The 19,320-nt window shown below is 49.2% G+C and overlaps 1 protein-coding gene across 1 annotated transcript in view; it reads right to left on the reverse strand.

Annotated features, from left to right (window-relative positions):
- LRRN1 (leucine rich repeat neuronal 1) overlaps nt 1-13,972 on the reverse strand; it is a 30,082-nt gene extending 16,110 nt beyond the window's left edge. The window contains exon 1 of the mRNA XM_073645045.1: nt 13,669-13,972. The gene's annotated coding sequence lies outside the window, so the exon portion shown is untranslated. The remainder of the gene's footprint in view (nt 1-13,668) is intronic.
- Between the last annotated feature and the right edge of the window lie 5,348 nt (nt 13,973-19,320).

Consider the following 19,320-nt stretch of genomic DNA (forward strand, 5'->3'; position numbering starts at 1 on the left):
CACAACCCAGCAAAATACACACATGAACGTAGTGCAAACACAATACAGCAGCAGATCCCTAAAGATCTGCACAACTGCACTGCAGAACACCACAAAGGCAAACACTGCACAATACACAGACACACCGCACTATACACAGACGCACCGCACTATACACAGACACACCGCACTATACACAGACGCACCGCACTATACACAGACGCACCGCACTATACACAGACGCACCGCACAATACACAGACACACCGCACTATACACAGACGCACCGCACTATACACAGACGCACCGCACTATACACAGACGCACCGCACTATACACAGACGCACCGCACTATACACAGACACACCGCACAATACACAGACGCACCGCACTATACACAGACACGCCGCACTATACACAGACACACCGCACTATACACAGACGCACCGCACTATACACAGACGCACCGCACTATACACAGACACACCGCACTATACACAGACACACCGCACAATACACAGACACACCGCACTATACACAGACACGCCGCACTATACACAGACGCACCGCACTATACACAGACGCACCGCACTATACACAGACGCACCGCACTATACACAGACACACCGCACTATACACAGACACACCGCACAATACACAGACACACCGCACTATACACAGACACGCCGCACTATACACAGACACACCGCACTATACACAGACACACCGCACTATACACAGACGCACCGCACTATACACAGACACACCGCACTATACACAGACACACCGCACAATACACAGACACACCGCACTATACACAGACACACCGCACTATACACAGACGCACCGCACTATACACAGACACGCCGCACTATACACAGACACACCGCACTATACACAGACACACCGCACTATACACAGACACACCGCACAATACACAGACACACCGCACTATACACAGACACACCGCACAATACACAGACACACCGCACTATACACAGACACACCGCACTATACACAGACACACCGCACTATACAGACGCACCGCACTATACACAGACACACCGCACTATACACAGACATGCCGCACTATACACAGACATGCCGCACTATACACAGACACACCGCACTATACACAGACACACCGCACTATACACAGACGCACCGCACTATACACAGACGCACCGCACTATACACAGACGCACCGCACTATACACAGACACACCGCACTATACACAGACACACCGCACAATACACAGACACGCCGCACTATACACAGACACGCCGCACTATACACAGACACACCGCACTATACACAGACACACCGCACAATACACAGACACACCGCACTATACACAGACACACCGCACAATACACAGACACACCGCACTATACACAGACACACCGCACTATACACAGACGCACCGCACTATACACAGACGCACCGCACTATACACAGACACACCGCACTATACACAGACACGCCGCACTATACACAGACACGCCGCACTATACACAGACACACCGCACTATACACAGACACACCGCACAATACACAGACACACCGCACTATACACAGACACACCGCACTATACACAGACATGCCGCACTATACACAGACATGCCGCACTATACACAGACACACCGCACTATACACAGACACACCGCACAATACACAGACACACCGCACTATACACAGACACACCGCACAATACACAGACGCACCGCACTATACACAGACACACCGCACTATACACAGACACACCGCACTATACACAGACGCACCGCACAATACACAGACGCACCGCACTATACACAGACGCACCGCACTATACACAGACGCACCGCACTATACACAGACACACCGCACTATACACAGACGCACCGCACAATACACAGACGCACCGCACTATACACAGACACACCGCACTATACACAGACGCACCGCACTATACACAGACGCACCGCACTATACACAGACGCACCGCACTATACACAGACACACCGCACTATACACAGACGCGCCGCACTATACACAGACACACCGCACTATACACAGACACACCGCACTATACACAGACACACCGCACTATACACAGACACACCGCACAATACACAGACACACCGCACTATACACAGACACACCGCACTATACACAGACGCGCCGCACTATACACAGACGCGCCGCACTATACACAGACGCGCCGCACAATACACAGACACACCGCACTATACACAGACACACCGCACTATACACAGACGCGCCGCACTATACACAGACACACCGCACTATACACAGACACACCGCACTATACACAGACACACCGCACAATACACAGACGCACCGCACTATACACAGACACACCGCACTATACACAGACGCACCGCACAATACACAGACACACCGCACTATACACAGACGCACCGCACTATACACAGACACACCGCACAATACACAGACACACCGCACAATACACAGACACACCGCACAATACACAGACACACAGCCACACCGCACTATACACAGACACACCGCACTATACACAGACACACAGCCACACCGCACTATACACAGCCACACCGCACTATACACAGACACACCGCACTATACACAGACACACCGCACTATACACAGTCGCGCCGCACTATACACAGACGCGCCGCACTATACACAGACGCGCCGCACTATACACAGACACACCGCACTATACACAGACACAAAGCACTATACACAGACACACCGCACTATACACAGACGCGCCGCACTATACACAGACACACCGCACTATACACAGACGCGCCGCACTATACACAGACGCGCCGCACTATACACAGACGCGCCGCACAATACACAGACGCGCCGCACTATACACAGACGCGCCGCACTATACACAGACGCGCCGCACTATACACAGACGCACCGCACTATACACAGACGCACCGCACTATACACAGACACACCGCACTATACACAGACGCACCGCACTATACACAGACGCACCGCACTATACACAGACGCACCGCACTATACACAGACACACCGCACTATACACAGACACACCGCACTATACACAGACGCACCGCACTATACACAGACGCACCGCACTATACACAGACGCACCGCACTATACACAGACGCACCGCACTATACACAGACGCACCGCACTATACACAGACGCACCGCACTATACACAGACGCGCCGCACTATACACAGACGCGCCGCACTATACACAGACGCGCCGCACTATACACAGACGCGCCGCACTATACACAGACGCGCCGCACTATACACAGACACACCGCACTATACACAGACGCGCCGCACTATACACAGACACACCGCACTATACACAGACGCGCCGCACTATACACAGACACACCGCACTATACACAGACGCACCGCACAATACACAGACACACAGACACACCGCACTATACACAGACACACCGTACTATACACAGACACACCGCACTATACACAGACACACCGCACAATACACAGACACACCGCACAATACACAGACACACCGCACTATACACAGACACGCCGCACTATACACAGACACGCCGCACTATACACAGACGCGCCGCACTATACACAGACGCGCCGCACTATACACAGACGCACCGCACTATACACAGACGCACCGCACTATACACAGACGCACCGCACTATACACAGACGCACCGCACTATACACAGACACACCGCACTATACACAGACACACCGCACAATACACAGACACGCCGCACTATACACAGACATGCCGCACTATACACAGACACGCCGCACAATACACAGACACACAGCACTATACACAGACACACAGCACTATACACAGACACACCGCACTATACACAGACACACCGCACTATACACAGACACACCGCACTATACACAGACACACCGCACAATACACAGACACACCGCACTATACACAGACACGCCGCACTATACACAGACACACCGCACTATACACAGACACACCGCACTATACACAGACACACCGCACAATACACAGACACACTGCACAATACAGAGATACACAGACACACCGCACTATACACAGACACGCCGCACTATACACAGACACACCGCACTATACACAGACACACCGCACAATACAGACACACCGCACTATACACAGACACACCGCACAATACACAGACACACTGCACAATACAGAGATACACAGACACACCGCACTATACACAGACACACCGCACTATACACAGACGCGCCGCACTATACACAGACGCGCCGCACTATACACAGATGCGCCGCACTATACACAGACGCGCCGCACTATACACAGACGCGCCGCACTATACACAGACGCGCCGCACTATACACAGACGCGCCGCACTATACACAGACACGCCGCACTATACACAGACACACCGCACTATACACAGACACACCGCACAATACACAAACACACAATACAGAGATACACAGACACACCGCACTATACACAGACACACTGCACAATACAGAGACACACCGCACTATACACAAACACACAATAGAGAGATACACAGACACACCGCACTATACACAGACACACCGCACAATACACAAACACACAATACAGAGATACACAGACACACCGCACTATACACAGACACACCGCACAATACACAGACACACCGCACTATACACAGACACACCGCACAATACACAAACACACAATACAGAGATACACAGACACACCGCACTATACACAGACACACCGCACTATACACAGACGCACCGCACTATACACAGACGCGCCGCACTATACACAGACACGCCGCACTATACACAGACACGCCGCACTATACACAGACGCGCCGCACTATACACAGACGCGCCGCACTATACACAGACGCGCCGCACTATACACAGACGCACCGCACTATACACAGACACGCCGCACTATACACAGACGCGCCGCACTATACACAGACACACCGCACTATACACAGACACACCGCACTATACACAGACACACCGCACAATACACAAACACACTGCACTATACACAGACACGCCGCACTATACACAGACACGCCGCACTATACACAGACGCGCCGCACTATACACAGACGCGCCGCACTATACACAGACGCGCCGCACTATACACAGACGCGCCGCACTATACACAGACACGCCGCACTATACACAGACACACCGCACTATACACAGACACACCGCACTATACACAGACGCACCGCACTATACACAGACACACCGCACAATACACAGACACACCGCACTATACACAGACGCGCCGCACTATACACAGACGCGCCGCACTATACACAGACGCGCCGCACTATACACAGACGCGCCGCACTATACACAGACGCACCGCACTATACACAGACGCACCGCACTATACACAGACGCACCGCACTATACACAGACGCGCCGCACTATACACAGACGCGCCGCACTATACACAGACGCGCCGCACTATACACAGACGCGCCGCACTATACACAGACGCGCCGCAATATACACAGACGCGCCGCACTATACACAGACGCGCCGCACTATACACAGACGCGCCGCACTATACACAGACGCGCCGCACTATACACAGACGCGCCGCACTATACACAGACGCGCCGCACAATACACAGACGCGCCGCACAATACACAGACGCGCCGCACTATACACAGACGCGCCGCACTATACACAGACGCGCCGCACTATACACAGACGCGCCGCACAATACACAGACGCGCCGCACTATACACAGACGCGCCGCACTATACACAGACGCGCCGCACTATACACAGACGCGCCGCACTATACACAGACGCGCCGCACTATACACAGACGCGCCGCACTATACACAGACGCACCGCACTATACACAGACGCACCGCACTATACACAGACGCACCGCACAATACACAGACGCACCGCACAATACACAAACGCCCCGCACAATACACAGACACACCGCACTATACACAGACACACCGCACAATACACAAACACACCGCACAATACACAGACACACCGCACTATACACAGACACACCACACAATACAGACACGCCGCACTATACACAGACACGCCGCACTATACACAGACGCACCGCACTATACACAGACGCACCGCACTATACACAGACGCACCGCACTATACACAGACGCACCGCACTATACACAGACGCACCGCACTATACACAGACGCACCGCACTATACACAGACACACCGCACTATACACAGACACACCGCACTATACACAGACACACCGCACTATACACAGACACACCGCACTATACACAGACACACCGCACAATACACAAACACACCGCACAATACACAGACACACCGCACTATACACAGACACACCGCACTATACACAGACACACCGCACTATACACAGACACACCGCACTATACACAGACACACCGCACTATACACAGACACACCGCACTATACACAGACACACCGCACAATACACAAACACACCGCACAATACACAGACACACCGCACTATACACAGACACACCGCACTATACACAGACACACCGCACAATACACAAACACACCGCACAATACACAGACACACCGCACTATACACAGACACACCGCACTATACACAGACACACCGCACTATACACAGACACACCGCACTATACACAGACACACCGCACTATACACAGACACACCGCACAATACACAGACACACCGCACTATACACAGACACACCGCACAATACACAGACACACCGCACTATACACAGACACACCGCACTATACAGAGATACACAGACACACCGCACTATACACAGACACACCGCACTATACACAGACACACCGCACTATACACAGACACACCGCACTATACACAGACACACCGCACTATACACAGACGCACCGCACTATACACAGACGCACCGCACTATACACAGACACACCGCACTATACACAGACACACCGCACTATACACAGACACACCGCACTATACACAAACACACCGCACTATACACAGACACACCGCACTATACACAGACACACCGCACTATACACAGACACACCGCACTATACACAGACACACCGCACTATACACAGACACACCGCACTATACACAGACACGCCGCACTATACACAGACACACCGCACTATACACAGACACGCCGCACTATACACAGACACACCGCACTATACACAGACACACCGCACAATACACAGACACACCGCACAATACACAGACACACCGCACTATACACAGACACACCGCACTATACACAGACACACCGCACTATACACAGACACACCGCACTATACACAGACACACCGCACTATACACAGACACACCGCACTATACACAGACACACCGCACAATACACAGACACACCGCACAATACACAGACACGCCGCACAATACACAGACACGCCGCACAATACACAGACACGCCGCACTATACACAGACGCGCCGCACTATACACAGACACACCGCACTATACACAGACACACCGCACTATACACAGACGCACCGCACTATACACAGACACGCCGCACTATACACAGACGCGCCGCACTATACACAGACGCGCCGCACTATACACAGACACGCCGCACTATACACAGACACACCGCACTATACACAGACGCACCGCACTATACACAGACACACCGCACTATACACAGACGCACCGCACTATACACAGACACACCGCACTATACACAGACACACCGCACTATACACAGACGCACCGCACTATACACAGACACGCCGCACTATACACAGACGCACCGCACTATACACAGACGCGCCGCACTATACAGACACACCGCACTATACACAGACACACCGCACTATACACAGACACACCGCACTATACACAGACACACCGCACAATACACAGACACACCGCACAATACACAGACGCGCCGCACTATACACAGACGCGCCGCACTATACACAGACGCGCCGCACTATACACAGACGCGCCGCACAATACACAGACGCGCCGCACTATACACAGACGCGCCGCACTATACACAGACGCGCCGCACTATACACAGACGCGCCGCACTATACACAGACGCGCCGCACTATACACAGACGCGCCGCACTATACACAGACGCGCCGCACTATACACAGACGCACCGCACTATACACAGACGCACCGCACTATACACAGACGCACCGCACAATACACAGACGCACCGCACAATACACAAACGCCCCGCACAATACACAGACACACCGCACTATACACAGACACACCGCACTATACACAGACACACCGCACAATACACAAACACACCGCACAATACACAGACACACCGCACTATACACAGACACACCACACAATACAGACACGCCGCACTATACACAGACACGCCGCACTATACACAGACGCGCCGCACTATACACAGACGCACCGCACTATACACAGACGCACCGCACTATACACAGACGCACCGCACTATACACAGACGCACCGCACTATACACAGACGCACCGCACTATACACAGACACACCGCACTATACACAGACACACCGCACTATACACAGACACACCGCACTATACACAGACACACCGCACTATACACAGACACACCGCACAATACACAAACACACCGCACAATACACAGACACACCGCACTATACACAGACACACCGCACTATACACAGACACACCGCACTATACACAGACACACCGCACTATACACAGACACACCGCACTATACACAGACACACCGCACTATACACAGACACACCGCACAATACACAAACACACCGCACAATACACAGACACACCGCACTATACACAGACACACCGCACAATACACAGACACACCGCACAATACACAAACACACCGCACAATACACAGACACACCGCACTATACACAGACACACCGCACTATACACAGACACACCGCACTATACACAGACACACCGCACTATACACAGACACACCGCACAATACACAGACACACCGCACAATACACAGACACACCGCACTATACACAGACACACCGCACTATACACAGACACACCGCACTATACACAGACACACCGCACTATACACAGACACACCGCACTATACACAGACACACCGCACTATACACAGACACACCGCACTATACACAGACACACCGCACTATACACAAACACACCGCACTATACACAGACACACCGCACTATACACAGACACACCGCACTATACACAGACACACCGCACTATACACAGACACACCGCACTATACACAGACACACCGCACTATACACAGACACACCGCACTATACACAGACACGCCGCACTATACACAGACACACCGCACTATACACAGACACGCCGCACTATACAGACACACCGCACAATACACAGACACACCGCACTATACACAGACACACCGCACTATACACAGACACACCGCACTATACACAGACACACCGCACTATACACAGACACACCGCACTATACACAGACACACCGCACTATACACAGACACACCGCACTATACACAGACACACCGCACAATACACAGACACACCGCACAATACACAGACACGCCGCACAATACACAGACACGCCGCACAATACACAGACACGCCGCACTATACACAGACGCGCCGCACTATACACAGACACACCGCACTATACACAGACACACCGCACTATACACAGACGCACCGCACTATACACAGACACGCCGCACTATACACAGACGCACCGCACTATACACAGACGCGCCGCACTATACACAGACACACCGCACTATACACAGACACACCGCACTATACACAGACGCACCGCACTATACACAGACACGCCGCACTATACACAGACACACCGCACTATACACAGACACACCGCACTATACACAGACACACCGCACTATACACAGACGCACCGCACTATACACAGACACGCCGCACTATACACAGACGCACCGCACTATACACAGACGCGCCGCACTATACAGACACACCGCACTATACACAGACACACCGCACTATACACAGACACACCGCACTATACACAGACACACCGCACAATACACAGACACACCGCACAATACACAGACGCGCCGCACTATACACAGACGCGCCGCACTATACACAGACGCACCGCACAATACACAGACGCACCGCACAATACACAGACACGCCGCACAATACACAGACATGCCGCACTATACACAGACACGCCGCACTATACACAGACGCACCGCACTATACACAGACGCACCGCACTATACACAGAAACACCGCACTATACACAGACGCACCGCACTATACACAGACGCACCGCACTATACACAGACGCACCGCACTATACACAGACACACCGCACTATACACAGACGCACCGCACTATACACAGACGCACCGCACTATACACAGACGCACCGCACTATACACAGACGCACCGCACTATACACAGACGCACCGCACTATACACAGACACACCGCACTATACACAGACACACCGCACTATACACACACACACTGCACAATACAGAGATACACAGACACACCGCACTATACACAGACACACCGCACTATACACAGACACGCCGCACAATACACAGACACGCCGCACTATACAGACACACCGCACTATACACAGACACACCGCACTATACACAGACACGCCGCACAATACACAGACACGCCGCACAATACACAGACACGCCGCACTATACACAGACACACCGCACAATACACAGACACACCGCACAATACACAGACACGCCGCACTATACACAGACGCGCCGCACTATACACAGACGCACCGCACAATACACAGACGCACCGCACAATACACAGACACGCCGCACTATACACAGACGCACCGCACAATACACAGACGCACCGCACAATACACAGACATGCCGCACTATACACAGACACGCCGCACTATACACAGACGCACCGCACTATACACAGACGCACCGCACTATACACAGACGCACCGCACTATACACAGACGCACCGCACTATACACAGACGCACCGCACTATACACAGACGCACCGCACTATACACAGACGCACCGCACTATACACAGACACACCGCACTATACACAGACACACCGCACAATACACAAACACACTGCACAATACAGAGATACACAGACACACCGCACTATACACAGACACACCGCACTATACACAGACACACCGCACTATACACAGACACACCGCACTATACACAGACACACCGCACTATACACAGACACGCCGCACAATACACAGACACACCGCACTATACACAGACACGCCGCACTATACACAGACACACCGCACTATACACAGACACGCCGCACTATACACAGACACACCGCACAATACACAGACACGCCGCACTATACAGACACACCGCACTATACACAGACACACCGCACTATACACAGACACACCGCACTATACACAGACACACCGCACAATACACAGACACACCGCACAATACACAGACACGCCGCACTATACACAGACGCACCGCACTATACACAGACGCACCGCACTATACACAGACACACCGCACTATACACAGACACGCCACACTATACACAGACACGCCGCACTATACACAGACACGCCGCACTATACACAGACACACCGCACTATACACAGACACACCGCACTATACACAGACACGCCGCACTATACACAGACACGCCGCACTATACACAGACGCACCGCACTATACACAGACACGCCGCACTATACACAGACACACCGCACTATACACAGAAACACCGCACTATACACAGACACACCGCACTATACACAGACACACCGCACTATACACAGACACACCGCACTATACACAGACGCACCGCACTATACACAGACACGCCGCACTATACACAGACACGCCGCACTATACACAGACGCACCGCACTATACAGAGATACACAGACACACCGCACTCTACACAGACACACCGCACAATACACAAACACACTGCACTATACACAGACACACCGCACTATACACAGACACACCGCACTATACACAGACACGCCGCACTATACACAGACGCGCCGCACTATATACAGACGCGCCGCACTATACACAGACACACCGCACTATACACAGACACACCGCACTATACACAGACACAAAGCACTATACACAGACACACCGCACTATACACAGACACACCGCACTATACACAGACACACCGCACTATACACAGACACACCGCACTATACACAGACACACCGCACTATACACAGACGCGCCGCACTATACACAGACGCGCCGCACTATATACAGACGCGCCGCACTATACACAGACACACCGCACTATACACAGACACACCGCACTATACACAGACACACCGCACTATACACAGACACACCGCACTATACACAGACACACCGCACTATACACAGACACACTGCACTATACACAGACACACCGCACTATACACAGACACACCGCACTATACACAGACACACCGCACTATACACAGACACACAGCCTGAGACCCAACAAACTTGTGCCCCCCAGTCCTGTTCCTGGAACCCCACACAACCCAGTGCAAAAGTAATGGTACCCCTACACACAGTCAACCAAAAACCACACATAAAAGTAGTGCAAACACACAATACAGCAGCAGAACCCTAAAGCTCTGCACAGCTGCACTGGAAACACTACAAAGGCAAACACTGCACAATACAGAGATACACCACACAATATACTGCCACACTGCACACAGCCTTGTGCTCAGACAGTACCCTGCCGTGATACAGTATATGGAGAGCACTGTGCACATGTGAGGCAATGCATTTACACAAAGCAGCGCAAACACAAAGATGTAGTCACACACAATACACAATACACCCTAAACACACTTTCTATGGGCAGCTGTGCTCTGTATACAGTAAACACCCAGCACAGCGCAGAGCACCCAGCACAGCGCAGAGCACCCAGCACAGTGCAGAGCACACAGCACAGTGCAGAGCACACAGGACAGAGCACCCAGCACAGCGCAGAGCACAGCGCAGAGCACCCAGCACAGTGCAGAGCACACAGGACAGAGCACACAGCACAGCGCAGAGCACACAGCACAGCGCAGAGCACAGAGCAGAGCACACAGCACAGCGCAGAGCACACAGCACAGAGCAGAGCACAGAGCAGAGCACACAGCACAGCGCAGAGCACACAGCACAGCGCAGAGAACACAGGACAGCGCAGAGAACACAGGACAGCGCAGAGCACACAGCACAGAGCAGAGCACAGAGCAGAGCACACAGCACAGCGCAGAGCACACAGAGCAGAGCACACAGCACAGAGCAGCGCACACAGCACAGAGCAGAGCACACAGCACAGCGCAGAGCACACAGCACAGCGCAGAGCACACAGCACAGCGCAGAGCACCCAGTACAGTGCAGAGCACACAACACACTGCAGAGCACCCAGCACAGCACACAGCACAGTGCAGAGCACACAGCACAGCGCAGAGCACACAGCACAGCGCAGAGCACACAGCACAGTGCAGAGCACACTGCATAGCGCAGAGCACACAGCATAGCGCAGAGCACCCAGTACAGTGCAGAGCACACAACACACTGCAGAGCACCCAGCACAGCGCAGAGCACAGTGCAGAGCACACAGCACAGCGCAGAGCACACAGGACAGGGCAGAGCATCCAACACACTGCAGAGCATCCAGCACAGCACACAGCACAGTGCAGAGCACACAGAAGCACTTACCTCCTCTGTGTCTATGTTGTGTTCTTCATGTCCCCTCTGTCGCTGTCCCCACAGCCCCCATGTCACCTCACCCCTCTGCCTCCTCTCCAGGACTGAGCTGCTGCCTCCTGCCCCTGGGGTAAGTCCAGCTCTGGTCAGCTGTGATTGGCTGCTGCTGGGAGCTCCATCTGCACCACGAACAATGGATGGGGGAGGTAGGAGGCTGTGTGGCCGGGAGGAGGGGAGAGGACACAGGCTGGGAAAGTGGAAGGTGCTGGGAGGAGGGAGCAGGTGGGGAGCAGCCTGCAACTTCTGCAGCCACACAAATAATGTACGAGGAGATGGATCTGGGATTATTCCTCATCTGCCAGGAGAAATGCAAATACCAACCTCCATCATCATCATCATTATCATCATTATCATCATCATGCACCAGAAAACGCATATTATTATTATTTCCAAAAATAAAATAACATGTAACACAAATAATTACAACAGCAACAATAACAACCATCATCCTCATCATGGCATCATCCAGGGGAGAACACACACTGTTCTTCTTGTTTACAAGGAGAAATTACATAAAACCTGCAGATTCTATCTTTTGCATCAATCCTGTCACATGATAGATTGCAAGCTCTTGTCACCAGGACCTCACGCCTGTTCTCTGCATTGTTTATTAGATTGTTTCTATGTAATAAAAAAAACAAGAAAAGTCAGCTTCGCTCACCATGAAAAGTCTAAAAACGCAGGGATCCAGTGATGAACCAGAAAGTGATCCAAAAAACGAAAAAAAAAATCCAGCGTAATCAAACTTCTAAAATTGTACTTTAATGAAAAATATTAAAATAGACATGTGTCAAGAGACAAGGTAATTATATCACAAGAAGAAAGCTTAGACACAGACGCGTTTCAGAAAACCTTCCTTAATCATTGTCAAATTCTTTCTGAAGTGTACTGCACTGCAGAATATGATGGCGCCATATACAGGTGCTTCTCATTAAATTAGAATGTCATCAAAAAGTTAATTTATTTCAGTTCTTCAATACAAAAAGTGACACTCCTATATTATATAGAGTCATTACACACAGAGGGATCTATTATATAGAGTCATTACACGCAGAGTGATCTATTATATAGAGTCATTACACACAGAGGGATCTATTATATAGTCATTACACACAGAGGGATCTATTATATAGAGTCATTACACACAGAGGGATCTATTATATAGAGTCATTACACACAGAGGGATCTATTATATAGAGTCATTACACGCAGAGGGATCTATTATATAGAGTCATTACACACAGAGGGATCTATTATATAGAGTCATTACACACAGAGGGATCTATTATATAGAGTCATTACACGCAGACTGATCTATTATATAGAGTCATTACACACAGAGGGATCTATTATATAGAGTCATTACACGCAGAGGGATCTATTATATAGAGTCATTACACGCAGAGTGATCTATTATATAGAGTCATTACACACAGAGGGATCTATTATATAGAGTCATTACACACAGAGGGATCTATTATATAGAGTCATTACACACAGACTGATCTATTATATAGAGTCATTACACACAGAGGGATCTATTATATAGAGTCATTACACGCAGAGGGATCTATTATATAGAGTCATTACACACAGACTGATCTATTATATAGAGTCATTACACACAGAGGGATCTATTATATAGAGTCATTACACGCAGAGGGATCTATTATATAGAGTCATTACACACAGAGGGATCTATTATATAGAGTCATTACACACAGAGGGATCTATTATATAGAGTCATTACACACAGAGGGATCCATTATATAGAGTCATTACACACAGACTGATCTATTATATAGAGTCATTACACACAGAGGGATCTATTATATAGAGTCATTACACGCAGAGGGATCTATTATATAGAGTCATTACACACAGAGGGATCTATTATATAGAGTCATTACACGCAGAGGGATCTATTATATAGAGTCATTACACACAGAGGGATCTATTATATAGAGTCATTACACGCAGAGGGATCTATTATATAGAGTCATTACACGCAGAGGGATCTATTATATAGAGTCATTACACACAGAGGGATCTATTATATAGAGTCATTACACACAGAGGGATCTATTATATAGAGTCATTACACGCAGACTGATCTATTATATAGAGTCATTACACACAGAGGGATCTATTATATAGAGTCATTACACGCAGAGGGATCTATTATATAGAGTCATTACACGCAGAGTGATCTATTATATAGAGTCATTACACACAGAGGGATCTATTATATAGAGTCATTACACACAGAGGGATCTATTATATAGAGTCATTACACACAGACTGATCTATTATATAGAGTCATTACACACAGAGGGATCTATTATATAGAGTCATTACACGCAGAGGGATCTATTATATAGAGTCATTACACACAGACTGATCTATTATATAGAGTCATTACACACAGAGGGATCTATTATATAGAGTCATTACACGCAGAGGGATCTATTATATAGAGTCATTACACACAGAGGGATCTATTATATAGAGTCATTACACACAGAGGGATCTATTATATAGAGTCATTACACACAGAGGGATCTATTTCACGTGGTTATTTCTGTTAATGTTGATGATTATGGCTTACAGCCAATGGAAACACAAAAGTCATTATCTCAGTAAATTAGAATAATTAACAAAAAACACCTGCAAAGGCTTCCTAAGCTTTAAAAAGGTCCCTTAGTCTGTTTCAGTAGGCTCCACAATCATGGGGAAGACTGCTGACGTGACAGATATCCAGAAGGCAGTCATTGACACACTCCACAAGGAGGGGAAGCCACAAAAGGTCATTGCTATAGAAGCTGGCTGTTGACACAGTGCTGTATCCTAGCAGATTAATGGAAAGTTGAGTGGAAGTAAAAAGGGAGGTAGAAAAAGATGCACAAGCAACCGGGATACCCGCAGCCTGGAAAGGATTGTTAAGAAAAGGTCAGTCAAACATTTGGGGGAGATTCACAAGGAGTGGACTGCTGCTGGAGTCACTGCTTCAAGAGCCGCCACACACAGACGTATCCAGGACATGGGCTACAAGTGTCGTATTCCTTGTATCATCCCATTCATGACCAATAGACAACGCCAGAAGCGTCTTACCTGGGCCAAGGAGAAAAAGACTCAGTGTCCAAGGTGTTGTTTTCAGATGAAAGTAAATTTTGCATTTCTTTTGGAAATCAAAGTCCCAGTGTCTGGAGGAAGAGTGGAGAGGCCACAATCCAAGCTGCTGGAGGTCTAGTGTGAAGTCTCCACAATCAGTGATGGTTTGGGGGCCATGTCATCTGCTGGTGGAGGTCCACTGTGTTTTATCAAGAGCAAAGTCAGCGCCGCCGTCTACCAGGACATTTTACAGCACTTCATGCTTCCCTCTGCCGACAAGCTTTATGGAGATGGAAATGTCATTCTCCAGCAGGACTTGGCCCCTGTCCACACCGCCAAAAGTACCAATACCTGGTTTACACAACAGGATCACTGTGCTTGATTGGCAGCAAACTCGCCTGACCTTAACCCCATAGAGGATCTATTATAGAGAATCTATGGGGTATTGTCAAGAGGAAGATGAGAGACCCCAGACCCCACAATGCAGACGAGCTGAAGGCTTCTATCAAAGCCACCTGGGCTTCCATAACCCCTCAGCAGTGCCAGAGGCTGATCCCTCCATGCCACAGGCTGATCACCTCCATGCCACAGGCTGATCCCTCCATGCCACAGGCTGATCCCTCCATGCCACAGGCTGATCACCTCCATGCCACAGGCTGATCCCTCCATGACACAGGCTGATCCCTCCATGCCACAGGCTGATCCCCTCCATGCCACAGGCTGATCCCTCCATGCCACAGGCTGATCCCCTCCATGCCACAGGCTGATCCCCTCCATGCCACAGGCTGATCCCTCCATGCCACAGGCTGATCTCTCCATGCCACAGGCTGATCCCCTCCATGCCACAGGCTATTCGCCTCCATGCCACAGGCTGATCCCTCCATGCCACAGGCTGATCCCTCCATGCCACAGGCTGATCCCCTCCATGCCACAGGCTATTCGCCTCCATGCCACATTGCCGCATTGATGCAGTAATTGATGCACAAGGAGCCCGACCAAGTATTGAGGCATTTACTGAACAGACATTTCAGTAGGACAACATTTTGGATTTTAAAAACATGTTGTTATAAAGTATTCTAATTTACTGAGATAATGACTTTTGTGTTTTCATTGGCTGTAAGCCACAATCATCAACATTAACAGAAATAAACACCTGAAATAGATCCCTCTGCGTGTAATGACTCTATATAAGAGATCCCTCTGTGTGTAATGACTCTATATAATAGATCCCTCTGCGTGTAATGACTCTATATAATAGATCCCTCTGCGTGTAATGACTCTATATAATAGATCCCTCTGCGTGTAATGACTCTATATAATAGATCCCTCTGCGTGTAATGACTCTATATAATAGATCCCTCTGCGTGTAATGACTCTATATAATAGATCCCTCTGCGTGTAATGACTCTATATAATAGATCCCTCTGCGTGTAATGACTCTATATAATAGATCCCTCTGCGTGTAATGACTCTATATAATAGATCCCTCTGCGTGTAATGACTCTATATAATAGATCCCTCTGCGTGTAATGACTCTATATAATAGATCCCTCTGCGTGTAATGACTCTATATAATAGATCCCTCTGCGTGTAATGACTCTACATAATAGATTCCTCTGTGTGTAATGACTCTATATAATAGATCCCTCTGTGTGTAATGACTCTATATAATAGATCCCTCTGTGTGTAATGACTCTATATAATAGATCCCTCTGTGTGTAATGACTCTATATAATAGATCCCTCTGTGTGTAATGACTCTATATAATAGATCCCTCTGTGTGTAATGAGTATATAATAGATCCCTCTGCGTGTAATGACTCTATATAATAGATCCCTGTGTGTGTAATGACTCTATATAATAGATCACTCTGTGTGTAATGACTCTATATAATAGATCCCTCTGTGTGTAATGACTCTATATAATAGATCCCTCTGTGTGTAATGACTCTATATAATAGATCCCTCTGTGTGTAATGACTCTATATAATAGATCCCTCTGTGTGTAATGACTATATAATAGATCCCTCTGTGTGTAATGGCTCTATATAATAGATCTCTCTGTGTGTTATGATTCTATATAATAGATCTCTCTGTGTGTAATGACTATATAATAGATCCCTCTGTGTGTAATGGCTCTATATAATAGATCTCTCTGTGTTATGACTCTATATAATAGATCCCTCTGCGTGTAATGACTCTATATAATGGATCCCTCTGTGTGTAATGACTCTATATAATAGATCCCTCTGTGTGTAATGACTCTATATAATAGATCCCTCTGTGTGTAATGACTCTATATAATGGATCCCTCTGCGTGTAATGACTCTATATAATAGATCCCTCTGTGTGTAATGACTCTATATAATAGATCCCTCTGTGTGTAATGACTCTATATAATAGATCCCTCTGCATGCAATGACTCTATATAATAGATCCCTCTGTGTGTAATGACTCTATATAATAGATCCCTCTGTGTGTAATGACTCTATAT

Source organism: Phyllobates terribilis, unplaced genomic scaffold (assembly GCF_046119375.1).
Source record: "Phyllobates terribilis strain yellow unplaced genomic scaffold, ASM4611937v1 Scaffold_8__6_contigs__length_399053987, whole genome shotgun sequence".
Lineage (NCBI taxonomy): Eukaryota > Metazoa > Chordata > Amphibia > Anura > Dendrobatidae > Phyllobates > Phyllobates terribilis.